Here is a 27,147-nt window from a genome sequence, read left to right as displayed (position 1 = left end):
CTGTCTTCACACACACAAAAAATTGCAGAAATCCAATAAATATGACAGATGACCCACAGCTGTTTTGGATGAAGCCTGGGGTGAACGGCTGGTGAGCATGGCTGGCCTGGACATCCAACCACACAGCAGTCCTCATGACCCTGAATCCCCACTGGACCCAGACCTACCACTTGCATCCTGAGAAACAATTTGGAAATCACTGAAATAAGGAAATTTAGAACTTTACTCTCAAAATGCGAAAGAGTTTTAATTAAACTTGCTGTATCAGCAGGTTCACGTTAGCCTTCCATTTTACTCCAAGTGATTACAATTTGATTATGAGCCCACTCAATCCAATGGCTATGCTGTGCTTTTTTTTTTTTATAATTAGAGAACAGAAGGCCTCAACACCAACAATATTCATCTTAGCCATCAGTTTTGTGCAATCTTTCTAGGCAGCACCCTGATACTACTGAAGTACTGACTTTTTCTTTTAACTTTTATACAAATTGCATGTATAATAATCCATGATATGCTTTAGCATTCGTTGTTCTTCAGTTTGAGGAGACGCTGATTTAAAACATAATTTAACAGATTATTCAGTCAAGCATAATAAGGGCAAAATTCTTCCTCCCATAAAATTTTCAGAGACATTTGGATAAAGACAGCAATAGTTTAGTGAAATTTGTTGAAAAACCTCTAGCTCCCATTACTGTTTTTTTCTTCCCCGGATATACTCTTGTAAAGGATAAATGCCTAAGTACGGGGACTGTCCATTAAAAAAGCATCTATCTAATGCAGTCTTTGACAAACTTTTCTGGAGCTGCAGTTACTACCTCAAAACCCACAACATGAATTTTTTAAAACAAATCTGATGCTATTAAAAAGGGGTGGATTGACAGCCCTGGCGGCTGAAGTCTTCTGTTTAACCACAGTTCGGGCGAGGCACAGACAGAGGCAATGAAAATCTCCCCTGCTTTCCCACCACTGCTCCTTAAACTTAGAGAGGAGGCACCTGTAAGGAGGAATGGGGCCCTGTGGTTCATGCTTGTATTTAATCGTGGTCATTTCCCAGGCTGGCTTCATGACGGTGTAAGTTCTCACCCGTGTGAAGGAAAGACCATCATTTTTCTCACAGTGCCTCCCATTCGTTGACCAGATCAAAACCAATTGTTCAGAGACCTGAGCCAATTCAGTGTCCTCTTGCCAAACACAAAGGAAGAACCCAGAATGGATGAGGACACGATGCATTCACCTCAGTTGCCCCACTTCCCAAGGAAGATAATTCTAGGACTGAACCTTCACAGTGACAGCGGAGCTTTGAACTTTCTAGCTGAAATAGCTGTTTATATTCCCAAGGACTTTAGATGACCAAATCATGTAATAAAATCTCAAACTTACCAGTCATCGGAGCTCAAACCCTTGCACAGAGGTTCCTCCATCTCAACATTTTAGCACTATTGACACTTGGGGGCTGGACAGTTCCTCACCGGGGTGGGGGAGGCTGTCCTGTGTATCACAGGATGCTTAGCAGCATCTCTGCCCACACAAAGCCCGAGCCCCTGCCCAGTTGTGACAACCTCAAGTGTCTCCAGACACTGTCATATGTCCCCCAGTGGCTGAAATCACCCCAGTTAAACTGCTGTTCTGTATGTCCCAGGACCAGTTCCATCCCTTCAACCCCAAGGTTGTCACATTTGTGCAAATGTCTTATTTCTTTTTACATTCCTCTCTCCTTTTAACCTCTGCCCTAGAAGGATAGTTCCAAACACATCATTTGACAGGCATGTTATTATATACATAGCTCAGCCGGGCAAAATCTGGCCAAGAGCCGCGGACTCTGTTGTCTTCTGCCCTTTGTCAGGACTTTCTTCCTGTTTTACAGTTGGCTGAATTATACTCAAGCTCCCAGGCAGAGCGGCTGGAGCAGATCTGATGAAAACCACATTGTTTGGTTCACAGAATGTGATTTACACCCCCTAGATACTGGATTTTAATTTGTTATATGTGTCTATTAAACTCTGCCTTCCTCCTCCCCTTTCTTAGGATGAAAAGCAGATTATTTAGTGCACAATCTAAAAATCAGCCGGTTATTAAATTTTCCTTTTCGTTTAGTTTTGAAGCTTTTATGCCTCTGAAACTTATTTACATGCTGTATATATTAAATAAAGTGTAATCCATAGTACTCATAGGATTCAAAAATGATGAGGTACTCTTCCCATGGTCTCAAAACAGGGTCTACCTGACTCCCCGAAAGAGAGAGACATTTATAGCATAGGTCTACAACTCAAGAATACACTTCCACCAAGGCAGCAACTTATACCAGTACCAGGGAAGTACATAAGATGCAGCAGAAAGAAATGGTTCCATATGTTCTAAATTATCCATTGCCATATTGACATCTAATGCAATAAAATATAGTCTTATGAGACCTTAATAAGAAAAATACAAGTACTTGTATATTACTGCATAGATCATATATTATATATTTTATGTCTCATTCAGCAGCATGCTTAGGAAGCAAAAGAAAGGAAAAGCCCAGTATTATATATTCAGTAATATTTTCCTTGTAAAAATTAAGTCAACCTTTAACATTCTTAAAGATAAGATGCATTAATTTGCATAATCATTAATAAAGTGCATGATTGCTTTCATAAATATGGCTTCTGTATATTCAGTACCTACAACTATAGCAGGCATCAGATATGTTTATTTTTTTATTTCTGTTCACAACAGCTTGGAATAGTAGGCATATTTCATTCCATTTTGCAGACGAGAGAAAAGATTCAGAGAGGTTAACTAATTTTTCTAAGTTCACGTGGCTAACAAGCAGCAAAGCTGGAATTTGGATCCAAACTGGATGACCCTGTTGTTCAAGCTGAATCTACCTTATTACCTCACCTTCTCTGTTCAGCTCTCTAAGGCTGAAGCTGTTTGAAATCAAGCCAGTATCTTAGGGGAAAATCCAAGGTAAACTGCATGCTTAAGAGCTTGGTGAAATTCTGTCTAAACAGACCTTCAGCATTTTTTTAAATCTTTGGAAAGGTCCCATTCTCAGATTCACGGAGAGTCATAGCTAGATATACTATACTGGTTTGCAAAACATACCTAGTACTCCTCTCCTTCTTCTGCTGTCTGATCACTTATCTTCCCATGGCTCCCTCTTGTCCCGCTGTCCAAGTCCACAGTCCTCACCACTCCACCCTCATCTCTCCCTACTCTGACCTCAAATTCCATGCCCCAGCCTCACTGAGTTACTTGCGGTTCCCATCGCATCTTGGGTCTCTTTGAGCATATACCACGCTCATGCATTTCATTGTTCAACTTGTTTATCAGGTATGTGCATTGCTGGAGGTGCTGTGAGTAAGACAGAATTGCTGTCCTCATGAAGCTTATAGTCTAATTTGGAAGAGACAATGAATGAATAAATTAAATATTCAGTACATCAGGCAGTGATGAAGGCTTTGGTAGAAAAACAAAGCTGGGAAAGGGATTAGTGAGTTCTGGAAGGGAGAAAATTCTTGTAAGTTAAAAAGTCGCGGGCAAGGAAGTTCCCCCCGACAAGATGGCATTTGAGCAGAAACCAGAAAGAGGTACGAGAGTGGCATAGATGCCAGTAGCAAGGGGTCCCAAGTAGGCAGGATGGAGTGAGCAGAGCAGAAAATCGTAGACAAGATGGTAAGGGTTGGGGGAGAAGGGTACCACGTAGGGGCTTGACAGCCTTTATGAGGTCTTTGATACTAACTTTGAGTGGCAGAAAGGATGTCTCCAGCTTTTGTACCTCTGGTAACTTGGAAGCTATATCCTGACATAGGATCTGAGCTATCGTATGTGCTCAATGTTTCTTATGCAGGGTTTGAAAACTCTGTCTAAGGGGCCAAGGAGCTACTAGAAACAGGGAAGAGGGGCACCTGATCTCAGTGAGGATCCCATAACTGCCGCCTATATGGAACATGGTCCCAAGGCCCAAACATCACACATCTCCGAGCCAGCTGTGGTTCGCAGGCCACCAATGTGCAGCATCTGTTGTCACAGTGTGTTTCATGAATTCATCAGGAAGATAGGACACTGCAGTGTAGCACTTTTGAAACATATTGTGAACAGAAAGCATAATCTAGAATTGAAAGTTTGTGTCCCCTCAAAATTCCTATGTGGAAATCTAATACCCACTGTAATGGTATTTGGAGGTGGGACCTTTGGGAGGTGATTAGGTCATAAGGGTGAAGCCCTTTTGATAGGATTAATGCCCTAATGAGAAAAGGCCTTGCACCTCTCTGCCATGTGAGCATGTAACAAGATGGCCATCTACATAAAATCAAGAAGTGGGCTCTCACCAGAACCAAATCTGCTGGCACCTTGATCTTGGACTTCCAGCCTCCAGAATTGTGAGAAATAAATGTCTGCTGTTTGTAAGCTACCCAGTCCATGATATTCGGTGATAGCTGCTGGAACTGACTACTATGCCTTCCATCTCATTGGTGGATCAAAAGTTTAAGTATATCCTCTCTAATGTACTATCAAACTACCCCTATTTTGAAAAATGATGCTTCCCACATTCTGTTGCCCAGCGATTACTGCATCCTCCCAAAGTTAACAAGATAGTTCTTGCCTCTGGAACTCTTCCCATGCTGCTTCTGCAAGAGCTGTTAATTTAATGTAGCAGAAGTAAACCTATACGTTAAATTTCCTTAATTGTCACTAGAAAGGATTGCTATCTTTTTTTTAACATTTTTAGAAAGGATTGCTATCTTTAAATGCAGATGTAAACAACAGAAAAGGAACTTTGTTTCAAGATGAGCCAGAGTTAAGCATAAACGTGGGGAGGATTTTCTGTTGGCTTTAACTGGGGAAATGCTGAATATGCAGTGATTTTTTTTACATTAATAATAATAGGAAACGGTAGATAGTGGCACCTCAGCACAATTCTAATTTAATGAGAAACAATAAAACAGTTTTCCAAAGGGGCCTATTTAGGTCCAAGAAAGGGGGATATTAAAGTTCCAAGATTTATTCTACTTTCGTTAAGGTATGCTGATACACATTTTCTGAGGCTATATTCTACCCACTGATTAGATCTCTCTTTATAATTTTCTTACTTGTAAGGGAATTAGATTGGTCTTTTCCAAATAACTTTTAGACAAAGTATTTAAACTGAATCAATTCATTTCCAGCACAAGTAAGGTTGATCAAAATCCTGTATCACTCAGACAGCCCTGTGAGGCATAGTTTTAATATATTTAGATATCATTAACTGAAAAACCATGGGAATCAACTATTAAGAAATGTTTTTTAGAAAAGAATTGAATATACATAAAACGTCTAGTAAACTTGTCTTTGAACTAAGCTCCCTATTTTTTTTTTTGGTATTTTTCAAATTAACTGCCCAAATTAACCAATATGGATCGGTCATTGCAGTGTTCAAGCAGTCTGCTATGTGAGGTCCCATGTGACAGAGATGATGATGGTGGTGATGGTGATGATAAGGACAATGGTGAGACTTGACATAAATTGAGCCCTTTCTACAGGTTAGACATTGTACTCAGTATTATATTCCTTGCTTAATTAAATTCTAGCATTCATTATGTGCTAAGATCTGTGTTTAAATGTGTAAAGGACCTTTCCAACACCTTGCATGTTACATTGTGCTCCCATTTGACTGATGAGGAAACTGACATTGTGACAAGTTGAACATCCAAGAACCACCTAACTGGATGGTCCATTGGGAAAAGTGCTCACAAGGCTGGGAGAGATGCGAGAGTCCAACCCCTGGGGATTAGTGAAGCCTCTGTCACAGGCACTGCTCTCACATATCCCACGACATCTCTGGGTGAGGATAAGCCCCTGAATGAGGAAAAAATACTCCCTAACATTTACTAAGCACCTACCTACCTACCAGGCATTGTTCTAAATCCTTTATTTCTTCTATCCTATTGAGTCCTCATAATAAGTGCACGGGAAGACAGCATTGATACTCTACAGTGTGAACCTCAGCTCCATCACTATCTCACCATTGGGCAATGACTCAATCTTCTGAGCATCAGCTTCTTCATCTATAAAATAAAGATAGCAATGCCCCCACCTCTTAGGACGGTTAGGAAGTTTAAGTTAAGTATATAAAGCATCTGGCACACTGAACAAATAAGTAGGGAGCACTCAATAAATTCTACCTACTGATATCATCGATGTTTTTGTGTCTGTCAATAGAAATAAGATTCCTACCTTCCTCTTTTAAAGGATGCTCACTTACTAGTTAATGAAGGAAGTAAGGAAAGCAATTAACACTAGCAAAAAGGGAAAACCCATGGGAAATCTTTTCATACCCTTGCACTTAAAATGTCCTGTGTGAAGGTACCAGGTGGTGTCCACTTTGATGGCTGAATGAGATTCCCTGATCGGAGGAAATGACTAAATGCACCACAATTTAAGACTTAACTACAGTTTATAATCCGGCCAGCTCTCATCCCTGGAGAATAAGTGTCAACCTGATACCTATCAAATCTGAACTAAGTTTCAAAATCTGGAGATAGCACTGGTTGTAAATGCAACTTCAGCAGCTCGTTTGAGTTCCACTGTAACCCCTCCTCTGTGATGTTCCAGCTCTGAGATCCATCCATCCAGTGCTGTCAGCACTGTGCTTCTCCGAGAACCATCTCCAAGTTAATCCAGTGCAGTACCGATAATAATTAACAGTTAGGCCGCACTTGCTGTGTGCCAGACATCATGCTAATTGGTTCACATACAGCTTTTTCCTTGAGAGAATGGAAGTAAAATCAAAACATAGGCTGTAAAATCAGCAAAGTCTACTATTTCTCTTTCTCTACCTTCTCCTGCTACAGGACAATCATATACTGAATTCCTTCCATAAAAACTTAAATACAGGCTCTTGCTAAGCTCTTGGTCACCTGCTTAAACCTGATCCAATTTCCCATTATATTTATAATGGAGTCTAAATTCATTCAAATGATCTTCAAGAAGCTGCATAATTTAGCCCCCACCTATCTCTCCTACTTCCTAATGTCATCTGTTTCTAAGCTCTAGTCCCTCAGCATCCTCATTTCCTCTGAGTTACATACTAAGCTTGTTTCCACCTCAGGAACTTTGCACTTGCAGTATTATCCACTCTACCTGGAAACCCTTCCCCTGGATCTTCCTTCTCATGGCTAGCTCCTCCTTGTTCACACCTTGGCTCAAATGTCACTTTCTCAAATAGGCCTTGCATCACAGCCCTTTCTGAAAGTAACATAACACACTCCAAGAAATGTTCTGGAGCATCCATGAGCATCTCCTTCCAACTCTTAGTCATGTTGATAGCTTGAAATTATCCAAAGAAATTGGAAGACACTACAAATCAAGGATTCCCCCACCTCACCCCAGAGAGCCAGTTGTTGAACACTTACCAGCACACCACTACCTACTTCCCTTCCCCATCTGCGACCATCCAACACATGGCTCTTCTCGTTTTCATCATAGCACTCATCACTCTGAAATCATCTTTTCTATGTGTTTTTTTTATTAACTCTCTTCCAGATATAATCTAAAGAGAGAAAAGACATGATCCGAATTGCTCATTGCTATATCCCTCACGTTTAAAGTATGTATATGATAACTTTAAAGATTCTTTTGGAAAGAATGAATTCATTCCATACACTTTGTTTATATTATGTGCTCCACTGTATTTAAGATTCTGAATTTCCTAATGGAGGTCTTTCATGGTAAAGAAATTTTCAACCTAGAATTTTCTAGTAGCTATAGATTCAAGAACTATCAAAACTGACAGTGTACATATGACTTACCAATCACCAATTAAGAAATGGAATGACGATTTAAAAGATCATTTACTAGCTTCCCTACTGTATAATATTTTTTTGGAAATCATGAAGAGTTCACCCTTGTCTCTTTTCATTCTAGAGTTCTACACAGAAAAAAGTCTCCCTTCTGAAGGACACTTACTGTATAATCCCTTTGTTAGGATAACGGGACCACCTGGCCCCATCCATCTTGCTACAATTTGATCCTGGGTTAATTGCACCTTGTCACTAGCCAAGACTGACACTTTATGTTTTCTGTCTTGACTAAGACTAGTTCATTAAGGAGGCAGCTTTCTGAAGACTCAAAATTCTTAAAGACCTTTACACAGTAGTGTGAACAGGACCAAGGACTTTTGCTGGGATTTTCCTGGTGGCCCACAGGATCAGTACTTCACCAGAAGTAAGATATGAGGGAAGACATTGGCCACAAGAGGAAAGGAAATATCAATCATTAGAAGGCTCACACGCAGCATCTAATGGGCAAAGGGAGAGAGGAGCAATTAAACAATCACTGATTGATTATCTAAGCATGCCATGTCACGTCGATGGGAAAAGCCACTTAACGAAAGTAAGGCATACCTGAAGTGTATAGATATGGAGTCTCAAATTTAAATACCTGTAGAAGCTAAGCTGGTAACATAAATATTGAGGCAAATAGAGTGTAAAATAAAATGGGGGGTGTACAGTGGCAAACCGAAGACTCCATCTACCCTTCAAAGGGAGCAACATATTCCTAGCCCCAGCCAGCTTCTGCCAAGAGGGAACAAGGAAACTTTAATGTCAGGTTGTAATGGATATTGTTGATTGCCTCCCAGTACCCATTCTCCATCTCTTTGTCCATGTGACCTCCACCCTCTACATGACCTAGAGGAAGTTGATCCCACTCCCATTGTATTGTCCAGGGCTAGAACCATATTGGTCTAAGCCAATTAGGAGAATTTCATTTTCCTGGTCAATGATTAGTATAGGAATGGGCGTATGATCCAATTTTAGCCAATAACACATGAGGTAAACCGCTTTGATGCCTGAACTTGCAAAGAAAGAAACAAGAAGAGATAGTCTTTCTTCCTCTGGATGGAGTTGTGTCTCTCTGTAATGCCAGAAATCGCTGTCACCATCCTGCCACGCAGAGCCCAGGGCACGTGGAGCATATCCTCAAAACACTACACCTGGAACCACTCTCTGGACTTTGTTTTATATGAGATAAATTTTCTTATGGTTTAAGCCAAGCCACACTAAGTAGCATTTTGTCACTTGTTACTTGCAGACAAAAGCACCCCTAAGTGATATACCAATCCTCCAACTTCTCAAGAGAAGTTAAGAAATTCCATTTTTTGTAATCCCATTGCTTAAATTGTGGCTACTAATTTTTAATGTTATAACGGAGAGCCCCCTCTGATTAAAGCAATAAGAAGCAGAACAAACATCAATAAGACGGGTATGGGGCATTTATTTTCATCTCTTGACCTCACTTGCCACCTTAGCTCCCAGTTTTCAGTGGACTCTATCCCAAATTGCACATCCTGGGGTGGATCTAAGTTCCTAGAAGTTTACATGTTGGCTCACCCTTGATCAAGGGACCCCTCATCCCTGCCTGAGTTGCAGAGCTTCACTTTCTGCGCGAGTTAGTTAGACTATCCGTATCCAAATACACCATAGTGTGGTGCTCGGCAAAAGGGATGTAGGGCTGTTGGGAAGAAGATCTTCAAGAAATGAAAAGGTTTGTTAATTAAGTCTCTTTACAGGGAAAAGGTCATGAAAATGAGAAAATACTTACCTTATTAAAGTCCAGCAAAACCAATAAACTTGAATTACTATGTAGATTAACGTGGTTAGTTCTGCAAATGTGATCCACTCTTGTCTTCTCCGCTTTGCTCATAACTTGTCCCCTCTTGAAAAACATCCTCCCCTGTCCCCTTTGCTCATCCATGGTTTACCGAGATTTTTAAGACCCAGTTGAAAGTCTGCCTCTTCCAAGCAGCTGCTTCAGATGGAGATGTCTCAAACTGTTTCTTTATGTGTGGTTCACACATCAGCTGTGGTGACAAAGTCACCTGGAGCCATCTGTCTGTTGAACGGTAGATTTCTGACCCCGGGACCCAGAATTGCTAGGTCTGGGCTTGGGAATCTGCATATTAAGTGCTCTTCAAGTGAGTTTGCTACACATTATAGTGGGGAGACCCTGTTCCAGTGTATTATCAATTATATCATTATAATGGGATTTTGAATCATTACCTAGGTTCATTTTCATATAATTCTTCCCAAGGAGGTCATATCATCTCAACTAGATTATAAGCGCCTTAAAAACAAGGACCTTATTTTATATTTCCCTATGATTATTTATTCTCTCTGAGATGCTGTTTTCTCCTGTAAGTCAGTAAAGTGCAGATTTATTGTTGAGGAGTTGTTTTGAGGATTAAATGAGATAATTAAAAAATTAAAATATATCAACACCTAACCCTGTACTAAGACACAATTCTAAGCCTTAGACACTTTAGTTCATTTAATCTTCAAAACAACCCTGCAGTGGGGAGGGGAGGATCATCCCAGCCCCAGAAAAGTTAGGAAGTCAGGGAAGTTCACACGCCAGTAAGAGTGGAGCCAGATTCCAAAGCCACATTCCTCTGATTCGAGAGTCTGCTTTTACTCCTATCCTGATGTCTGTCTGCACAAATATAAATTACTGGTAACGTACAGGTCCCAGTATGTAGTAAAAGACCCAGAAAGCACCAGTGCCTAGAGGCAAGGCATGTTAAAAACACCCAGCCTAGACCATGGAGCTGGAGAGAAACTGCTTCACTCATCTTGTATCAAGAATAATCCTGTACTGGGATCAGAACTTATCCCAAGAGCACAGAACTGAGTCCCCTCTCAGAGGACACGGGCCCCTCAGAGAAGAAACTCAAGGAAAGCAGCAGCTCTAGTTGAAAAACCCATCAGAACAGAGGCAACCGCTGAGGTCACAGCAACAGCCTGGGCAGGAGGAACACCTGGCACGTTTGTTCGTCCACACCACGTTCTCAACACCCGGGGTGTTGTTTTTAAACTCAGACAGATGCCTGGGCCCCAGACACAGAGGTTTTGGTCTCCTCATTCTGGTGTCTTCCCCGGGTGGTTCTGATGGGCACCCAGGCTTAGAAATCCAGCTGACAACAGACTTGCGTCAATCAGTTCTGACCCCTCGGAGGCCTGCCCTGTGGACCTCCTTCGGCTCATCCCTTTTCTCATCATGAATGGGCCCCCCGCTTGGTGCTTGGCGCCTACAAGGCACTGTAGAAATATTTGTTGAAAAAAACTATGAGTAAGTGAATTTTGAAACTTGCTGCTCTAAGGTGCCTCCTGTAGCCTGTTTCGTACCCCCTCCCCCTGATTCCTCTCTCCTTCACCTCTGATGAGCACCGGTTCTTTTGCCTCACTCTAGCAGTCTGAACAGTCAGGAAAACCCGCACTCCATTAGCAAACCTGGGCTAGAACAATGTTAACTCATAAAAGTGTTAGAAGAGCTTAGGGTTCACTGACTCTGACCCTAACAGCTGTGCTCTCCTGGGACAGTTCTCCGTGGGTGTCCCCTGTGGCTGCACGTCCTGGGAGCAGAGGCCCTCACAGCTTTTGTTCCAGACTGTCTTCTCCAGGATGTTCCTATAGCGGACAGCTTTGGGAGACAGAAATAGCAGTTCCCTCCAGGCACAGGGCAGGTTTTTTGCTGGCCAGGATAACAAAGACAATGTTCCCCTCCAGGGCATAGAGGGTGGAGGAGCAGATTTGCTAGCAGCCTCCTTACAAGAGATTGGGGTTTCCCAAGCTCAGGGTTCTTTTCCTCAGCTGTGATGCAAACCCCCTGAGTGTGCAGCCTCTACTCAGGCCACTGCACTTCACCCCCGTGGGCCCTGGGGGCAAGAGAAACGGATGCAAACACAAAGCTCCTGCCGCCTGCTGTGCTATGTGATAAAGTCCCTCGCTGCTGACCCAAGCAACTGGAATCTTGTGCCAGAAGCCAGCACTGTGACTGTTAGTGCACAAGTAGGACAGAAAATCTCAGATCCTTCACAGCTCTTGACAAACTCCTTTCCAGATTCCCCTCTGTGAGGTTTCTCTGAAACCCCAAACCATTCCCTCCCTTCGGCTTCTAGAGTTAGAAGAGAGCTCTGTCATTAATACACTGGTTAAAATGACCAGTTTATAGATTTGCCTTCCTTACTAAACTCGAGTTATTTAGAAATAGGACCTAAATAATATTTGTTAATAGAGCTGATGCCAATAAAATTAAGTCTTAAGCACACGACCCAGGTATCTTCATCCCCCTACCGCATCCGCTCTTTGCTGCCACACTGGCCTCCCAACCACATTCTTGCCTCACTGCTTTGCCCCTGCTGTTCCCTCAGCCTGCAGTGTTGTTCCTTCTGATTTTCACATGGATCCCTCCCGCCCTTCATTCAGATCTCTGTCTCCCACAGTTATTTAAGCTCCACGAAAAGTTTCATCTGTTTTGCTCACTGTCATAAGCTAAGCACTGTTCCAAGAACAATGCCCACCACAAAGCAGGTACACCGAACGGGTGAGTGAACTAAGGAATAAAGCACTGAGCACAGCTACTTGCCCATAGTAGGCGTCCTGCAAAAGTGGCTGCTGTTATGGTGACCGTGGTGGATGTATCCATTTTAGCAACACCCAGTGCACAAAATGTCACGTTTCTTTACTTCTTGAGATTAAGTTCAATCTGCTTCAAGCCTCCTCTGTTGAGCTGGTGAGAAACTCAATCTCAGTCATTGGAAGGAGACCTTCTAACTCTCTCTAGGATCATGCAAGAACCCCAGGGGCTGGGCAAAAATTCAGAAAAGGAATGTTTGATTTTTAGATGATAGCCGCCACTGCTGATCCACGCTGTGCCCTCCCCCCAAAACACACACACACACACACACACACACACACATACACATTCTCTGTCTCCCCTAAAGAATGGTGTCTGTGGAACCCCACAGATTTCCCCTCTAAGGTTCAGCCACCTCCTGGGGGCACTGCAGAAGAGGGATCAGCCCCATCCCACCAGCAAAAATGCAAGAGCAAGTCCCTTTTACCAGCTCCGAGGTAGCTACACAGCCTCGCTCTCTTCCATCTGCTCCCACCTCCACCTCCCAAAAGTGCTGTTCTCCACTCCCTCCAGCACAATATCCTTCAAACAACTTTAGCTTTTCCAAATTTTAAGCTGGGAAATTTTTGCCTTTGGCCCTTATTACACACAAGCTGCTATAAAATGCTAAATGAAGCATTTAAACAGACTTGCTGAAATTCAACCAGGCAAATTCGAAGTCTCAGTTCCCTTCTTCGTATGGCAGGGGAAGTACATCAGAGAGAACAAAATACACCATGGTACCCAATAAATTACCGGCCACGTTAGAATGAGCCTTTGTGTGTGTCCCAGCATTTTGCACAGTGCCTGGCTCATAGGTGTTGAAGAAAAATTTGTGGAATTCATGTTTGAGTGAATAAATTGAATTTAGCTAAAGTAAATTTATCTGAACAAATGGCCTCTAGGGAGGACACTTCCTCCAGAATCTCCACTCTTCTCTTCTCCACTCTTGTCTGGGCTTTAGGAGCTGACGTTATGCGTTCTGGTTGGGTGTGCTTTATGGGATGCACCAGAGGGTGTCTCAGGGAGGGAGGAGAGGTACTAACACTCCTGGTCAATTGCAATGGTGCCACCAAAAGCTGACTGTATGCCTTTTTTCAGTCAGTATTTGCTATGGTCTGATGTTTGTGTCCCTTCAAAATTCACATGTTGAAACCCCAATCTCAGTGTGGTGGTATCTGGAGGTAGAGCCCTCAGAAGGTGATTAGGTCATGAGGGTGGAGCCCTCATGAAAGAGATTAGTGCCCTTATAAGAAGAAGCTGGAAAGCTAGTACCCTCTCTTTCTGCCTTGTGAGGATACAAGGAGAAATAGGAAGTCTGCACCCAGAAGGGGGCTCTCACCTGAACGCAGCCATGCTGGCACCCTGATCTCGGACTTCCAGTCTCCAGAACTGTAAGAAAGCAATTTGTGTTACTTATAAGCCACTCTGTCTATGGTATTTCATTATAGCAGCCTGAGCTGACTAAGAACAGACAAGCAGATCAATAAGGAGATTATATAAATGTTGGTGTGTATGTGTGTGAATGCGTACATGTACATCTGTATTTGTTTCAGGGGTTTAGCCATAAGCCCTTGAGGCACAAGGTGACGTTAAGCAGTCTGTATGCAGCTGTTGTCTCCGTGTCACACACTGGAGCTTGTGGTCCACAGGGCAGGCCATCAGGAGGGAAGAGGGATCTGAAGCAGGGGAGAGTCAGGACAACCTGAAATCCACAAGGATGAGCCGAGGGCCACACAGCTGGACTGAAACCTGAGTCACTTCTTGTTGCCTGTGACCATGGTGACAGGGTGTCCTGCAGTGGCCAGACCCTTCATCATGGAGGTGAACACACACCTGGCCCCCAAGTCAGAAAAGGTGAAGGAAGAACCAGGGAAAGGGGACTAAGGGCAGGCCCAGCTTCACATCACCCTCCAAATCTCACACAAGAGTCTCTCCATGGACCTGCCCGACCACACACCTGTGGAGAAGGGGATCTACCTGGGAGACGTAGATCAGTCTGGCCACGTGGGCACACAAAGCCTGCACCTCCCTCCAGCAGAGCTCACAGCTCAGCCCAGAGGCCCCTCCTCACATCCAGCTCTCCTCTTGTAGGATCTCCCTCCACCTAGTAAACTCTCCTGTTTCCCGCTGGCGGTCGGGGTGGAGGCCAGTACCCACGGCCCATCACCCCCAGAGCACTGCACACAGCCTGACTGCTGGCAATGCTCTCTTTCCTACCTTCTCCTCAAATTACCCAATTGAAGTGTGCCAGCAGCTCCCTGCTGGATCCTGATGAAGAGTACACCCACCCTGGGTGCAGAGGAACAAACAGAACATGAATTGGTAGATTTATTTATTGCTCTTCTCTGCTGGAGATACATTTGTTTAAAAATATTAATTGAGCATCTACAAACAGAACCCCAATGTCCCAAATAAGTGTGCTAGGGACACAGAGGTGGGCATGAGACACAGATTCCCTGCTCCATCGGAACCTACCATCTAGTAGAGGAGACAGATAATAACTATATTTGCTTCCTACAGCCTAGTGCCTTAGACACAGAAACTGATGATGTTCATGAAGTTTCTAGAACCTTTTGAAAGAACGTTAATGGTGATTTATGAAACATAGTTACTGTAATAGTACTGCATCTCTGAAGACATAGTTTTTGTCTCACTTTTAAGAATATACCCCTGATAACCTGAAACTAACACAACATTGTAAATCAACTATACTTCAATTAAGAAAACTTAAAAAAAAAAAAAAAAGAATATACCCCTGACAGATGGTAAAGAGACCTATCATGGTGACTATTTTGCAATGTATAGAAATATCAAATCTGGGGGAGGGTATAGCTCAGTGATAGAGCACGTGTTTAGCACACATGAGGTTCTGGGTTCAATCCCCAATACCTCCATTAAAATAATTAATTAATTAATGATAATAAATAAACCTAATTACCTGACCCCCCCAAATAATTTTTTTAATAAAGAGGCCAGAACTTAATCAAAATATAGCCAGAATAAGGCCTCAGGATGTCCAGGAAAAAAAGAAATATTGAATCAGTAAGTTGTGCACCTGGAACTAACATAGGTCAATTATACTTCAATAAAAAATATACATATATATTTATAGACACCCATATATACACTGAATGAAAGAAAAGGGGACTTATAACACATGTCACTGTGTGGCTAACTCAGTACTAGGCTCTTTGCATGTAATAGCTCATTTACTCTTCACGTAGTATCGCAGAATGAGCGAGCAGATTGCTGTCTCCTCTACGTAAATGAAGCAGCGGAGACTGGGAGAGGTTAAGTGGCCAACCCAAGGCCACACAGCTAAAAAGGACTGGATGTTTATTTTTGGTCTGGGCTCCATATGTACAAGGAATCGTGTCAAATGCTTTATTTTTATAAACCTTACAACAGGCCTAATAAGGTAGTTTTTATTGCTACTCCTCCTTTTATGCAAGAGGGGACTTCAGTGTAGAGAGGACACACAGATATCAGAGGCGGCCGGAAGTGAACCCAGCTAAGCCTGATCTCAGGACCCACCCTCTTTCTGCTCTGTATCAGAATCCATAAAACACAATTGACAGGGCATTTGTTACAGCTGTGTTTCATCCCTGAATATCTTTCTCCATAAATACACAGAGATCTACATATCTACAGAGATACAGCCTCACATATCCATTATATTGCTATCCCACACATAATACAGATATTCCGTCTAATGCCTCAAGCTGTTACACTTCTAGCATTGAATTATTTGCTTCTCCCAACCTCCGTTAACCAAGTTTGGGGAGAAAAGCTAGCTGCCACATAAGTCTTTATGAGAATAAAGTCTCTCTGTTACTATTATTATTCCCCTAATGGCCTGTGCAGTATCGTACATAACTTTTTAGTTCTTCATAAAATCTCGTTGATAAACATTTGACAACTTGTTACAATTTTAAAACTTTCACTGCCGGATCTGTGCGGGCACCACTGGAATCTAACAATGTGATATGAAGGCAGCCACAGTAGCTTTCTGTGATGCCATAAAGAATTTTGCAGCCTTTCTCGGCACCTAATTTATGACATTTGCACTGATGAATGATCAAGATTCACTATTTGCCATTATAAGAAACAGGCCAACCAATTCATAATTTTCAGGAAAGCTGGTTTTAACAGCCCTTTTAGTTTTACAATTCCAACTTTTGTAAGCTTCAATTTGTTATGTTTAAGTTATTTGCTCCGAGGAGTTTGAGTGTTCTGACTGGGGTCTTAAGGTCTATTTTTTTCAGAGTCTGTGGAGAAAGACGATGGTAGTACTGAAAGTTCAATTAAGATAAACGCTCAAAGTCCAAGGAAAAAGCTATGGATGTGCATTCAAGTTGAAAATGCACAGAAATCTTTCCACCCCTCTCCTGTTTATTAAAAAATATATATAATGAACTGGAGATGATTTGTGTTGTGGTTTATGGGCTACATTACTGTTGTTAGACATTTGCTAAACCAGTTTCTGTTTCTGAAGTTCACAATATTAATCCTTTGTCTACTGAGGGATGGTTAGAATGTTAAAATATGTAAGACATGTATTTTCAAGAGGTACATTTGATCCTGATCTACATGTAGATATATGTAGGCTGAAAATAGGTTTTTATATGTGCCTGAAATATTTATTAATATAGACATAGTTTTACAGAGTAATTTATTCATTCATTCATAAAACAAACTATTTTTAAGCACCTAGTATGGGAGTTGGCAAACTATAGTGTGCAGACCCAATTTAGCCCTCTGCCTGGTTTTTTACAGCCCATAAGCTAAGAATATTTGTTAAATCAAAAGAACAATAATATATCCTGACATATGAAATTCAAATTTCAGTGTCTAAATAAAGTTTTATTGGAACACAGCCACACTCCTTTGTTTACACGTTGTTCATGGTGATTCTCACTCTTAGAGGTCAATAGGAGAGACAGAGCCATGTGGCCCACAAAGCCTACAATATTTACTACCTGGCCCTGATCCATTCTATTCCAGGTACTGGAGATGGAGAAACAAAAACAAACAAACAAACAACAGTGGAAAAACAAAGCAAGCTCTTTTCTCATTCAGGGCAGCAGTAAATATGTCAAATGGTTATAAGCGCTACGGAGAAAAGTAAATCAGTACAAAGTAAATCAAATACAGACTCAAACGATGTGTTGAAAAAGTGACTCAAATACTAGGATGGTATTGCCATCAGGGATGTGATTTTTGAAATGGTGAAGAACTCTTGGTGAACTTCCAAACAAAACAGAGTACAAGTCTCCTTCAGTTTACGGAGTGTGTATTAAAACTGTACAAAGAATACATTGTGCTATATATAAAATGCAATTTGGTTCTAGGTCCTGATCATTATAATTAGGTTTTTCAATTCTCCAGCTGTCTGACACGAAGCTAGGAAGTCACGTGAGATGTGGAACAACTCTTTATTATACTGGACTATCCCTCACAGGGTAGGAGGTTGAGCAACCCTGGCCCTCACACGCTAATTCAACATGGACATTGAAATCTCTGAGAGTGTTGTCAGACACAGAGGGAAGAAGAATGTTGCGATCCGTGAACCAAGTTTTCAACAAATAAAGAATGTTACCAGTAGGAAGATAGATGACCACAGAGGAATGGTGAACATGTGACAATCTGGCTCTGATTTGTAGCATTTGCCGATTTCCATGGTGTAACTACTCTCACCGTGGCCAGTGTCAAGCTACCAGCATGACATCATTGAATGCAAACAGTGGAAAGAAATGTGCTCAACCAGCTCTCCAGAACCAGTACAGGTACTACATCTTGCAAACCACTGGAATGAGTAGAGGTTGATACAGGCAAAGGGCATGAACCTCAAATGAGCAGAAATTTTTCCACAAGGGCATAGGAGCAATCATCTAAAAGATGCATCAGTGAGTGAAATATCACAACCCAACTTCCCAACCTAGAAGGACACAGAGGATGCAGAGATGAACACCTTCCCTTGACTAAAGTGGTGACACTGGGGATTCAACGGAGGTGGGAAGGGACTAAAGCAATTTTTTAAAGCCGAAAAAGATTTAGTAGAGTTTGTTTGCCAGGAATTAGAATTCTAGAAGAAAAAAAATCGGGGGAAATTCTGAAGAGGAGTTCACAGAGGGAGGCTGGATAAGAGAATCTCCAGCATAGAACACATTTTGGGTATGACCAAGAGTGACAGAGAGCCTCTCTCCATCCCAAACCAAATCTAACAGCCATCGAGGAGGCAGTATTTCAGCAAATTCATCTTGCACACAGTCATCAAATTATTATAATTTAGCTTCAGCAACTACAGTAGCTGCTCAAAAAACACATTATTACAGTAGAGTTCTGCGAAATATTTTGCACACACAGCAAACGTGGCAGATTTTGCCACTTCATTGACTTTGTAAAACTGAAAGATCTCCCCCTTTGTCTTGTATAGTTTCACTAATTGCATCATTAGCAGAAGGCCATTTGACCAACATGGAGAAAATAAAAACTACTTTTTCTAAATTTTAAGTGTAAATGCAAGTTAAAATATAAAAAATGTATGCCTATGTGATGCAGAACCCATAGGAGATAAGATAATCGAGTGATTATAGAGATGTCATCTTAAAAAATCAAAAGAATTGACTTCTTTCATGTCCAATTGGTGTGATTATCCAACCAATCTCAGTTTCTCAGTCTTCGTAATATGGACACTCTTTGATGAAGATGGAAAGGCAGGGCGAATGCAGATTTTCAACACAAGAAAAAAGGGTCTGAAGAGAAAGGGATGGATGTAAAAGAGCAAATAAAGGCAGAGTCCTCAAGACTGGCTAAAGCAGAAGTAAGGACCGCACTTTTGCCAGAGCTGGATGGTTTGGGAAGGTGAGGTCTGCTGACAGCCAATGGCAGTTGGTAGCGTGGTGAGCCTAAGGAGGGCCAGGAATGAACACCCTTGAAAGGGACACACACCATTAACCAGTGCACTACAGACCTGCCCAAAACTTCAGCTGACTACATATATGGGAACAAAGAATGAAAGATGTGGCGTAAAGGAAATCTTGTCTGGAAAGCATCATCTTGTATTTGGAAACGTGACTCAACCAGTGCTATTCAACTCTCTCGCCAAGTTACAAATGGGGGCTCAGCTATAGAGAGCCATGCCGGTTACAAAGCAAGAAGCCACTTGAAGAAGAACTTTATCAGTTTGAAGGGGAGCCTAGGGGTGAAGAACACAGACTTGGAAGTCAGACCTGGGCTTGAATCCTGGCATCCCACACCACCTCATAGGGTAAGGCTATTGTTTGGAATATATATTATGCATATTTAGATAGATAGATAGATAGATAGATAGATAGATAGATAGATAGATAGACAGACACATACATATATACATACAGAGATAGGGTAGCAAGAGCAGAACAAGGACACCAATGAGAGGATCACTGCAAATCTTAAAGCAGCAATGATGGTGGCTTGGGCCACGGTAAAACATAATCCAGATGCTCCAATGATGTCATTTTTCTCAGTGTCTCCACCTCCGCATTCCTCTGTTTAGGCTTCATAGTCCCAAGAGGAGGCAAAACTACCACAAATACATTTAACCAGCAAAGCCACCCTAGAAGAAGCAGCAGTTTCTTTACCTCTAGTTGAAGCAAGTGCCCAGGACCCAGTCTCCTTGGCCCGGCTTGGGTTGCCTGGGCAGCCGTTAACTAATCTCTGCAGCTGCAGTGATGGGTGAGTTGATGAGCCAAGTCTGGCTCACATGCCCCACCCCTGGAAGGCAGAGGTGGGAGCGGCCCCACACCCATCACAAACTCTGAGAGAGGAGAGGAGGAAGTTCCCTCAAAAGGAGGCTGGTAGAAATTGTAAAAGAGAATCTCCATCCTCCTTTAAATAGTAATAGAATTTCTAGCTAAACTCGTGGCCACATAAAGTCCATATTCCCCAGTCTTGCTTGCAGCTGGGTGGAGCCACATGGCTAAACAATGTATGACTGGAAGTGATGCTGTTCAACTTGTATATTTTGCCCCTAAAAGGGAGGAAGAGTGCCATCCCCTTCCCACCCCTACACACACCGGCTGCAGTGCAACCCTAACAGTATAGATCCTGGGTCATGAGGACAGTGGAGGCATCGTATTAACAGAAAGCAATGGAATAGAAGGACCCAGGGTTCCTAACGGATTTCCAGAGCAGGACACCCTCTCAGGTTGGACTTTTATTTCTGTGAGACTGAAATAAATTCCCATTATTTTTAAGTCACCATTTTGAGGGACCCTGTGCAAAGCAGACATAATCTTAACATATACAGAGTTTGAGTTTTATCTCACTAAGGGGAGTGGAAACTGGAAAGAGAAAAACTAACAATCATCTTCACAAGCAACATACAGTAGGGCTGTTAATTCTAGAACTTTTAACAGTCATTGATGTGAGGTTTTTTTCATTGAAATTTCACAGTTCTGCTAGAGTTCTATCCCACCTATGATCTATTGCTTCAATTTGTTCAAACAAAGCTTTGAGCCTTTTTCATTTACAAATGTAACCAACCTTGCTTAATCTTGGCATTCCATCTTCACTACTGAACTCAATGGTGGGTTCTGAGATCCAAAAGAAGACACCAAATCTCTGAGTTCAACGGAGCTGCTGCAGCTAGAGTGGAGCCAAGATCCCACAAGAACAGAGAGGGGACAAGTTACAAATCTCATTGTACTATCATCTCCCCGGACATTTCATTTAAGGGCAAGAGTCAGGATTCTTGCTGCTCTGAAAAGAAAGAAAACTGCACATGGGACACAAACAGTGTGTTTGTCCAGCGTGCAAGGAGGCAAAGATGGTCCTCAACCCAGAATCATGTAATTTTTACACACATTATCGTTAGTATGTGTAAAACTGCCCTTTCTCTCACTAACATTTTATTGTCCCAGTATGTTTCTACATGTAAGCAAAAGACTCCATTTGTTTATAAGAACAAAACAGACAAGGTCTCAGCCCTTGAGGTGCTGGTGACATTTATTGGCCTCAGACCAGTGATTCTCAATCTTGATCACTTGTGGGAACCATCTAGGAATTTTTTGTGTTTTTGTTTGTTGGTTTTAGCCATACACAGGCCCTAGTGGAATTCAACTGAATAAGAATAAAGTGAATGCAGAGAACCATGGGGCCAGGTGATTTATACCAGGGCCCCTCAGATTTTCCAGGTATATGAATCACCTGGGGCTCAGATTAAACTCCAGACCAATTCAGCAGGTCTTGAGTGCTTCTGCTGCTGGTGGTGCCAAACCACATTGGGTTAAGAAGATCAAGGAAGCATAAGATAAACATAAATAGGGAAATACAGAGCACCCCCAACACATGACTCACAATTATCTGATGGGTTTACGTTACAGGTACAGACCCTGTGCACTGAGATATCACCAGTTTACAGAAACTACTTCAGCAGCCTTCTGTCACCCTTGTTCCTTTAAGGATGAGACACAGGCTCAACTGACCTGTAAGTGTGACTGTTGTCAAAGAACAGAACACAGAACACCAAACCATTTCTCCTTACACCACTGAAATATTCAAATAAAACTTTGTATAGTTTACTTTTTGCATTTAGATGCTAAGAATACAGACTCTGTGTATGTGTGTTTGTGTGTTTGTGTGTGTGTGTGTGTGTGTGTGTGTGTAGCAATTCTGAATGTATCAAGACTTTTCTTCTTTTCTAAACACAGTCATCTTCACAAACAACTTTGACAATACACTTTCATTTTGTCAGAGTTGCTTGGGATGAAATTCGCTCAGCCATTAAAAGGTGGGAAAGTGCCCTGCTGCTTGTGTATATGAGAGAAGGCCACTGTTTTGTCAGATGTCAGCTACCCATCAGTCGAGGCTGAGAAAGCGATTGGTACATGATGGGGTCGGTAAGAAGCCCTCCAAACCTTAATTATCAGAGTGCCCCCCAGTTTCACTGGGCTTGTCATTGACTCCTGACAAGCTCAGAGGCAGACGAAAAGACAAACAGCACATCACCAACTGGTTAATTAGCAGCTAGCACAAAGCAACCCAAATTACAAGCCCAAGAAAACATGCCACAGAGTTGCTTTTCATACGTTGGATTTCATCAACACATGCAAAGGGGAAATGGTGAATGTTTCATATTCCAAAAAATATCTAGATTGTTCTTTGGGATCCATGCCAGCTTTTAGGAAGTCAAGTAGTTCTTTCATCCCTCAAGGAGTTACTGAGGACAACTGTGTGTCTGGTCCTGAGGCTAGGAGAGGAACATGATGTAACTGACTCATTGTTTCTTTCATGTATTCATTCAACAAATATGTATTGTCTGCTATCACCTACTATATCCAGGCACTGAGCTAGAGTCTAGGTATGTGCGTTATAAAAAAAAAAGGCACATTCTGACACAAGCTACAACACAGATGAACCTTGAAGACATTCCGTGTGGAATGGAATAAGCCAGTCACAGAAGGACAAATACTTTAAGATTCCACTTACATGATGGCCCTGGTCGAGTCAAATTCATAGCGACAGAGAGTAGGATGGTGGCTGCCAGGGACTGAGAGAGGGGAGTGGAGAGTTACCATTTAATAGGAATGGAGTTTCAGTTTAAGAGATGATAAACGTTCCAGAGATGGATGGGGTGACAGTTGCAAAACCATGTGAATGTACTTGATGCCACTGAACTGTACACTTAAACATGGTTAAAATGGTAAATTTTATGTTATGGATATTTTACCACCATGTTTAAAAAAATGTTTAAAGAAAGAAAAAAACCCACAAAGGCATGATTCCTGTTCCCATAGAAATGACAGCTTAACTGGGACGATAGACCTGAGAGAATCTGAAAAATTAATATAAAACCATGCACGGTAGAAATGCTGGAAAGGGGACAGACCCTCTCCTCTGGGTCAACGTGACTAATTTGCCTAAATGCAAAATGACCACGATGTTAACTTGCTTTATAGAAGCATTCTTCACTCTACAAACGGGTCCCTTTTAATATTGAACTCTTGAGTATGTTGAAGGTTTATGGATAAATCATTCACTACATGACTAAGAGGCCTGCAGGCAGAGAATTTTCAAGATAAAGTGTTATGAGGCAGTGCCAATTGAAGATCAATCAGAAATTACAATAAGCATCTTGGTAATTACAACAAAAACTAATGGAAAAAATGATTTAACTCGTAAAAGTTTACTATATACCCAGTCTTACACACACATATACCTATAAAATGAAGTGATGAAAAAAATCCATATGAGGCTGCATGGTTTGCATGTTTAATAGACACAGTTATTGCTTGTGAGCATAATATTCCATATTTACTTGTCCAATATTCCTGCTCCTGCTGATTATGTGAGCATTGGTGTTTTTCAAAATGTAGAAACAGCATGTCACTTCAATACTCACTGCTATTGTGCAAAAGGTTTAAATTTTTGTGTCTTTGTTTAAAAAAAAAATCCTTAGCGAAAGCTTCTCATTAAAATGTAGAGAAGATAAGCATCCAAAAATTTAACTTGGAACTTGCACTGAAAAAAAAAACTACACAAAGCTTTTGGACTGAACACTGTGCTTTTATCCTCTGACAACATGGCAAACTTACAGCATTTCCTGGAGTACTTTCCAACTCTTTTAAACACCTGAAGGGTTTCTTGCATATTGGATTGGTTGGCAGGGAGGATAAGAGTAAAGAGAAAACAGCAGAAAGCGGGGGGAAAAAAGAGAAAGGATACCTTTTAGATTAACCCACCAAATAATCACATCCCTTAACAGTGACTTTATCAGGTCTAAAGCAAAGAAAATACATCCAGTATAATTAACAACTCTGGTTTTAAAAAGCCGAAGTTGATTATCTAAAGGGCAGGCTGCTCTTTAAATTAAAGATGATACCTGAGGCATTTACAGCAATATATGTTACAGCCACCAATACTACACAACTGTCTAGAATAGCCAGGCACGTGAAATAACTGAATGGAGGGGCTGGGTAGACACCGAAGGGGAATACACAGACCGTGCCTTTAATGAAATGGGCAGATGTTTCTCAGCCAACTGTGGCCAAGCAGATGTGGTCCCATACGGACAGAGCTTCCAAATCTCAGAAAAAGCCAGAAATTCTCATTTTCAAGTAAAATCTCCCATGTTTTAAATATTGACACATACGTAATTACTTTTTTATATATACATAATTTTATCATTGCTGTGCAGGACAAACAAAATATATCTATCTGCAAGCTGAATTTACTGGAAAACACAAATTTTGACCTACATCCTGAACACTGTGGTGGGAGAACCTTCTGGCTGCTCAGCCCCATGGAAACCTGCAGAGGTGGGTCCAACTCAGAGAACAGTCACTGTTCTGGGTAGTGAGAGAGGGGCTCACCACGGCAAGGCCGTGAGGAATGCTCTGCTGGGCAGAGGACTCCACAGCGCTGGCCTTGGATGTCCTGGGTGATGTCAAAGAACTACTCTCCGGTGGGAGACGTGGGCCCCAAGACTTGCCTTGGAGATGTTCCAGCAAGCTCCCTCCACACTTCAGACTTGGAGGCAGAGCTCACTCTGAGTTTTGTATAACTGTCTCTCCATCTCCTCCTTGCTCTCCACCCACTACCACAACCCGAACGGTAGGAAAGTTGCTCCCAGGCAGCCTTCCAGAAGTTGCACATAGTTTTCTGTATGAGGACTTGGGTCCATGAAGATAGAAGAGAACTAAAAACAAAATCTCAAAATTTATCTCTGGCAAAAGGAATAAAAATATTTTCTCTAACTAATTCTTACTCCAGTTTCAAATGGATAGATTCTTTTTTTTTTTCCTACTAAAGAAATCCCAAGTAAAGACAAATCTCAAATCTCACATATTACAGATACATTCTCAAAAAAAAAAACCACCTCTCCTTTGATATGCCCAAATCTTCCAAGCTCTGTTACCAGATTGCAGAACCATCCAGTCTCAGGGAGAATCTGCCCTTGAAATGGTTTTATTTGACTAGCACTCATATGGTTTTGTTTTTAATACTTTTATATATATTATATATTTTTTAATTGAAGTATAATCAGTTTACAGTGTTGTGTCAATTTCTGGTGTACAGCACAATACTTCAGTCATACCAGACCATACATATATTTGTTTTCGTATTCTTTTTCACCATAAGTTACTACAAGATGTTGAATATGGTTCCCTGTGCTATACAGTATGAACTTGTTGTTTATCGGATATTGTGAGAATCTTCCTATATTTCAAAGTTCCTGTATTTCAGAGTTCAGTAGGTGTTCTGTGCGGTTCAGTGGGTTTGTAGATGTAATTCTTGGTGTATTTGTGGGAGAGGGAGAGCTGTGAATCTCTCTACTCTGCTATCTTGGCTCCGCCTGTTTTTAATACTAATAATTTTACCACTGGGGAGTGTGTACTCTCCCGTTTGCTTAAATACCCCGCCACGCCCATTTGTCTTAAACCCAACTGATGCACTATGTATGTTATCTACCGAGCATCTGATGGTATTTGAATTTGCTGCCTTTGGACTTTATTCCTTCTCTTCTCTTCATTCCTCTATTTACTCTTATAAAAAAGAAAACAACCCTCAGAATGAACTCTAAGGTCAGATGCAATGCATTTGAACCAATCACACAAAAACAGACTTACTGTATGTAGAGCTGCACCAGGCAATGATAACAAAACAGTGAGTAAAGACATGGCCAGCCATCAAAGAGCTCAAGATCATAAGGGGAGAAATAAATTAGCAAATAGGCTCACTGCCAACACTAAGCTGCTCCAATGCAGATGTGTTTGAGTGCCAGGGACATAGGCAAAAATTATTTCTCACTGGATTTCAGGGGCTCTGGCCTCCCATCCCCTTTGGAGGCTGTTGCATGGTTATCTTGGATCTAGTTTATTTATTTTTGACTGGTCAGGATGAGAACCAAGCTTTAATTAGTGACAGCCATGCCATTTGTTGGGGGTATATGGTCCCTCCCTCATCATTGTTGGGTTTGGCCATGAGTTTTGGCTAATAGGATGTGAGCAAATGTGTCCAGGCAGAAGTTCAAGAATAAAGAGATACATGAAGCAAAGCTGACCTGAACTGCAACCAACACACATTTTTTGTTTAACAAAAATTAATGTCTGTTACAATAAGCCACTGAGGTTTGGAGGTTGCTTGTTATGCAGCAAAGCTAACTAATGCACTCACAGTTTACTGACAACTTTTTTTTTAAGAGAAGAAATGTTGACAGTCTTCTGGTCAAATAATGTCCGTATATCAGCTGACCCATTCAGCAGAAATAATAGATATCCGTGACAAAAAGTAAAGAAATAGAATAAATTGTGGGGATAAATACCAACCTCCCTATTTCTCCCCCACCCCAAATATGTCCATCCCCACTGATTTTGCCCATTTCAGTACATGGTAACACCATCATTTTCATTGTTCAGCACATTGTGGCCATCTTGGTCTTACTTCTCTTTCTCTCACATCCCACAACCCAAACAACAGCAAATTCTGTTAGCTGTGCTGTTGAAATAGATCATAAAACCTGGCCCCTTCTCACTGTATCCACTGACACAACCCTGATCCCAGCCACCATGATTTCTGGTCTGAATTATTGCAATGACCCCCTGATTTCCTGCCTCTGGCCCTACCCCCTCAATAGTCTATGTTTTGCCAGTTTTCAGATAAATCTTTTTTAAAACAAAATTTATTTCATGTCCTCCTTTTCTTTAACAGTTTTCAATGCCTCCCATCTTATTCAGAGGAAAAGCCAAA

The 27,147-nt window shown here is 41.7% G+C and overlaps 1 protein-coding gene and 1 long non-coding RNA gene across 25 annotated transcripts in view; one reads left to right on the top strand and one right to left on the bottom strand.

Annotated features, from left to right (window-relative positions):
• Window positions 1-27,147, bottom strand: part of TSHZ2 (teashirt zinc finger homeobox 2) — a 911,650-nt gene that overhangs the window by 795,494 nt on the left and 89,009 nt on the right. For 10 of the 15 annotated variants that reach the window (XM_031687684.2, XM_031687688.2, XM_031687685.2 and 7 more), the window contains 2 exons: window positions 13,757-13,806; window positions 7,377-7,513 (listed from right to left, as the gene is read on the bottom strand). The exons of 1 other annotated variant lie outside the window; for it this stretch is intronic. The gene's annotated coding sequence lies outside the window, so the exon portion shown is untranslated. Of the gene's footprint in view, window positions 1-7,376; window positions 7,514-13,756; window positions 13,807-20,943; window positions 21,038-27,147 lie in introns of those variants that run through there. 4 more of the 15 variants (XM_072944416.1, XM_072944415.1, XM_072944423.1 and 1 more) reach the window with 3 other exon arrangements.
• Window positions 1-27,147, top strand: part of LOC140687461 (uncharacterized) — a 91,114-nt gene that overhangs the window by 15,215 nt on the left and 48,752 nt on the right. For 9 of the 10 annotated variants that reach the window (XR_012061818.1, XR_012061821.1, XR_012061817.1 and 6 more), the window contains exons 2-3: window positions 21,783-21,886; window positions 24,596-24,716. This is a non-coding gene — a long non-coding RNA (uncharacterized lncRNA). Of the gene's footprint in view, window positions 1-17,805; window positions 19,688-21,782; window positions 21,887-24,595; window positions 24,717-27,147 lie in introns of all 10 variants that reach the window. The other variant, XR_012061819.1, reaches the window with a different exon arrangement.

The sequence above is a fragment of the Vicugna pacos genome, chromosome 19 (assembly GCF_048564905.1).
Source record: "Vicugna pacos chromosome 19, VicPac4, whole genome shotgun sequence".
NCBI lineage: Eukaryota > Metazoa > Chordata > Mammalia > Artiodactyla > Camelidae > Vicugna > Vicugna pacos.
This window is presented reverse-complemented; position numbering and strand designations above follow the sequence as displayed.